Source organism: Thermobia domestica, chromosome 16 (genome assembly GCF_964235325.1).
Source record: "Thermobia domestica chromosome 16, izTheDome1.hap1.1, whole genome shotgun sequence".
NCBI lineage: Eukaryota > Metazoa > Arthropoda > Insecta > Zygentoma > Lepismatidae > Thermobia > Thermobia domestica.
In genome coordinates, this window is record NC_137469.1 from 171,024,262 (window position 1) to 171,030,261 (window position 6,000).

A 6,000-nucleotide genomic window follows, 5' to 3' on the forward strand; every position below is an offset into this window, starting at 1 on the left:
ACGACTTTAACCCTTACCTTTTCAATGAGATCACATGACGCACACCTTCTGTCAAAAATTGATTCCAATTACCACGGAGCTATTCAATTTTGTTTTAATTTTCTGATTTCACGTAAAAATGTTGGCTGGCAACCGCCTAACAATATATTATATGTCATTATGTGCATATTGAATTGTTACTAATTGTCGTGTATTATAATCTGTTTTGGTCTATATCTTAAGAACCATTTAACATATTTTCACGAAATAAAGCTCAAACTCGAGTACCAGCACTTCTCTCATAGCGGTCGCAAACCCGGGTCCCTATGGCTGAAAAAAAGTACGTTATCCTGTACCATGTTTGTTACTACTTTATTCTTTTTTTCAAAATAACGCATATTTCACTGCATTTCCCTACACTGACACACCACTAGGTTGCTTGCATATGACACCCGAGGATCACATATGCGTATTTTTACGTAACACAAAGAGAAACTACCTAATTCTATCAAACTTATATATTTTTCTGAAATCGAAGTGTTATCTTGTCTTCTGCAACGGGTTATTTTGATGCACCCTGTATATATATTTTCAATGTTAGAACAAAAAAAATGTTTTCATATTCTACACATCAGGATAGGTACGAAAGGCACAAATTAGCAGAAAAAGCATAAAATAATGAAGTTAGAAACAAATATTCTATATGAACGACTATAACCCTTACCTTTTCTATGAGATCACATGACGCACACCTTCTGTCAAAAATTGATTCCAATTACCACGGAGCTATTCAATTTTGTTTTAATTTTCTTATTTCACGTAAAAATGTTGGCTGGCAACCGCCTAACAATATATTATATGTCATTATGTGCATATTGAATTGTTACTAATTGTCGTGTATTATAATCTGTTTTGGTCTATATCTTAAGAACCATTTAACATATTTTCACGAAATAAAGCTCAAACTCGAGTACCAGCACTTCTCTCATAGAGGACGTAAACCCGGGTCCTTATGGCTGAAAAAAGGTACCTTATCCTGTACCATGTTTGTTACTACTTTATTCTTTTTTTCAAAATAACGCATATTTCACTGCATTTCCCTACACTGACACACCACTAGGTTGCTTGCATATGACACCCGAGGATCACATATGCGTATTTTTACGTAACACAAAGAGAAACTACCTAATTCTATCAAACTTATATATTTTTCTCAAATCGAAGTGTTATCTTGTCTTCTGCAACGGGTTATTTTGATGCACCCTGTATATATATTTTCAATGTTAGAACAAAAAAAATGTTTTCATATTCTACACATCAGGATAGGTACGAAAGGCACAAATTAGCAGAAAAAGCATAAAATAATGAAGTTAGAATCAAATATTCTATATGAACGACTATAACCCTTACCTTTTCTATGAGATCACATGACGCACACCTTCTGTCAAAAATTGATTCCAATTACCACGGAGCTATTCAATTTTGTTTTAATTTTCTTATTTCACGTAAAAATGTTGGCTGGCAACCGCCTAACAATATATTATATGTCATTATGTGCATATTGAATTGTTACTAATTGTCGTGTATATAAACTGTTTTGGTCTATATCTTAAGAACCATTTAACATATTTTCACGAAATAAAGCTCAAACTCGAGTACCAGCACTTCTCTCATAGCGGTCGCAAACCCGGGTCCCTATGGCTGAAAAAAAGTACGTTATCCTGTACCATGTTTGTTACTACTTTATTCTTTTTTTCAAAATAACGCATATTTCACTGCATTTCCCTACACTGACACACCACTAGGTTGCTTGCATATGACACCCGAGGATCACATATGCGTATTTTTACGTAACACAAAGAGAAACTACCTAATTCTATCAAACTTATATATTTTTCTCAAATCGAAGTGTTATCTTGTCTTCTGCAACGGGTTATTTTGATGCACCCTGTATATATATTTTCGATGTCAGAGCAAAATATATTGTTTTCATATTCTACACATCAGGACATGTACGAAAAGCACAAATTAGCAGAATAGAAATAAAATAATGAAGTTATAAACATATATTCTACATGAACGACTTTAACCCTTACCTTTTCAATGAGATCACATGATGCACACCTTCTGTCAAAAATTGATTCCAATTACCACGGAGCTATTCAATTTTGTTTTAATTTTCTTATTTCACGTAAAAATGTTGGCTGGCAACCGCCTAACAATATATTATATGTGATTATGTGCATATTGAATTGTTACTAATTGTCGTGAATATAATCTGTTTTGGTCTATATCTTAAGAACCATTTAACATATTTTCACGAAATAATGCTCAAACTCGAGTACCAGCACTTCTCTCATAGCGGTCGCAAACCCGGGTCCCTATGGCTGAAAAAAAGTACGTTATCCTGTACCATGTTTGTTACTACTTTATTCTTTTTTTCAAAATAACGCATATTTCACTGCATTTCCCTACACTGACACACCACTAGGTTGCTTGCATATGACACCCGAGGATCACATATGCGTATTTTTACGTAACACAAAGAGAAACTACCTAATTCTATCAAACTTATATATTTTTCTGAAATCGAAGTGTTATTTTGTCTTCTGCAGCGCTATATTTTGATGCACCCTGTATATATATTTTCGATGTCAGAGCAAAATATGTTGTTTTCATATTCTACACATCAAGATAGGTAGGAAAAGCACAAATTAGCAGAATAAAAATAAAATAATGAAGTTAGAAACATATATTCTACATGAACGACTTTAACCCTTACCTTTTCAATGAGATCACATGACGCACACCTTCTGTCAAAAATTGATTCCAATTACCACGGAGCTATTCAATTTTGTTTTAATTTTCTTATTTCACGTAAAAATGTTGGCTGGCAACCGCCTAACAATATATTATATGTGATTATGTGCATATTGAATTGTTACTAATTGTCGTGTATATAATCTGTTTTGGTCTATATCTTAAGAACCATTTAACATATTTTCACGAAATAAAGCTCAAACTCGAGTACCAGCACTTCTCTCATAGCGGTCGCAAACCCGGGTCCCTGTGGCTGAAAAAAGTACCTTATCCTGTACCATGTTTGTTACTACTTTATTCTTTTTTTCAAAATAACGCATATTTCACTGCATTTCCCTACACTGACACACCACTAGGTTGCTTGCATATGACACCCGAGGATCACATATGCGTATTTTTACGTAACACAAAGAGAAACTACCTAATTCTATCAAACTTATATATTTTTCTGAAATCGAAGTGTTATCTTGTCTTCTGCAACGGGTTATTTTGATGCACCCTGTATATATATTTTCAATGTTAGAACAAAAAAAATGTTTTCATATTCTACACATCAGGATAGGTACGAAAGGCACAAATTAGCAGAAAAAGCATAAAATAATGAAGTTAGAAACAAATATTCTATACGAACGACTATAACCCTTACCTTTTCTATGAGATCACATGACGCACACCTTCTGTCAAAAATTGACTCCAATTACCACGGAGCTATTCAATTTTGTTTTAATTTTCTTATTTCACGTAAAAATGTTGGCTGGCAACCGCCTAACAATATATTATATGTCATTATGTGCATATTGAATTGTTACTAATTGTCGTGTATATAATCTGTTTTGGTCTATATCTTAAGAACCATTTAACATATTTTCACGAAATAAAGCTCAAACTCGAGTACCAGCACTTCTCTCATAGCGGTCGCAAACCCGGGTCCCTATGGCTGAAAAAAAGTACGTTATCCTGTACCATGTTTGTTACTACTTTATTCTTTTTTTCAAAATAACGCATATTTCACTGTATTTCCCTACACTGACACACCACTACGTTGCTTGCATATGACACCCGAGGATCACATATGCGTATTTTTACGTAACACAAAGAGAAACTACCTAATTCTATCAAACTTATATATTTTTCTGAAATCGAAGTGTTATTTTGTCTTCTGCAGCGCTATATTTTGATGCACCCTGTATATATATTTTCGACGTCAGAGCAAAATATGTTGTTTTCATATTCTACACATCAAGATAGGTAGGAAAAGCACAAATTAGCAGAATAAAAATAAAATAATGAAGTTAGAAACATATATTCTACATGAACGACTTTAACCCTTACCTTTTCAATGAGATCACATGACGCACACCTTCTGTCAAAAATTGATTCCAATTACCACGGAGCTATTCAATTTTGTTTCAATTTTCTTATTTCACGTAAAAATGTTGGCTGGCAACCGCCTAACAATATATTATATGTCATTATGTGCATATTGAATTGTTACTAATTGTCGTGTATTATAATCTGTTTTGGTCTATATCTTAAGAACCATTTAACATATTTTCACGAAATAAAGCTCAAACTCGAGTACCAGCACTTCTCTCATAGAGGTCGTAAACCCGGGTCCCTATGGCTGATGAAAGGTACCTTATCCTGTACCATGTTTGTTACTACTTTATTCTTTTTTTCAAAATAACGCATATTTCACTGCATTTCCCTACACTGACACACCACTAGGTTGCTTGCATATGACACCCGAGGATCACATATGCGTATTTTTACGTAACACAAAGAGAAACTACCTAATTCTATCAAACTTATATATTTTTCTGAAATCGAAGTGTTATTTTGTCTTCTGCAGCGCTATATTTTGATGCACCCTGTATATATATTTTCGATGTCAGAACAAAATATGTTGTTTTCATATTCTACACATCAGGACATGTACGAAAAGAACAAATTAGCAGAATAAAAATAAAATAATGAAGTTATAAACATATATTCTACATGAACGACTTTAACCCTTACCTTTTCAATGAGATCACATGACGCACACCTTCTGTCAAAAATTGATTCCAATTACCACGGAGCTATTCAATTTTGTTTTAATTTTCTGATTTCACGTAAAAATGTTGGCTGGCAACCGCCTAACAATATATTATATGTCATTATGTGCATATTGAATTGTTACTAATTGTCGTGTATTATAATCTGTTTTGGTCTATATCTTAAGAACCATTTAACATATTTTCACGAAATAAAGCTCAAACTCGAGTACCAGCACTTCTCTCATAGCGGTCGCAAACCCGGGTCCCTATGGCTGAAAAAAAGTACGTTATCCTGTACCATGTTTGTTACTACTTTATTCTTTTTTTCAAAATAACGCATATTTCACTGCATTTCCCTACACTGACACACCACTAGGTTGCTTGCATATGACACCCGAGGATCACATATGCGTATTTTTACGTAACACAAAGAGAAACTACCTAATTCTATCAAACTTATATATTTTTCTGAAATCGAAGTGTTATCTTGTCTTCTGCAACGGGTTATTTTGATGCACCCTGTATATATTTTTTCGATGTCAGAGCAAAATATGTTGTTTTCATATTCTACACATCAAGATAGGTAGGAAAAGCACAAATTAGCAGAATAAAAATAAAATAATGAAGTTAGAAACATATATTCTACATGAACGACTTTAACCCTTACCTTTTCAATGAGATCACATGACGCACACCTTCTGTCAAAAATTGATTCCAATTACCACGGAGCTATTCAATTTTGTTTTAATTTTCTTATTTCACGTAAAAATGTTGGCTGGCAACCGCCTAACAATATATTATATGTGATTATGTGCATATTGAATTGTTACTAATTGTCGTGTATATAATCTGTTTTGGTCTATATCTTAAGAACCATTTAACATATTTTCACGAAATAAAGCTCAAACTCGAGTACCAGCACTTCTCTCATAGCGGTCGCAAACCCGGGTCCCTATGGCTGAAAAAAAGTACCTTATCCTGTACCATGTTTGTTACTACTTTATTCTTTTTTTCAAAATAACGCATATTTCACTGCATTTCCCTACACTGACACACCACTAGGTTGCTTGCATATGACACCCGAGGATCACATATGCGTATTTTTACGTAACACAAAGAGAAACTACCTAATTCTATCAAACTTATATATTTTTCTGAAATC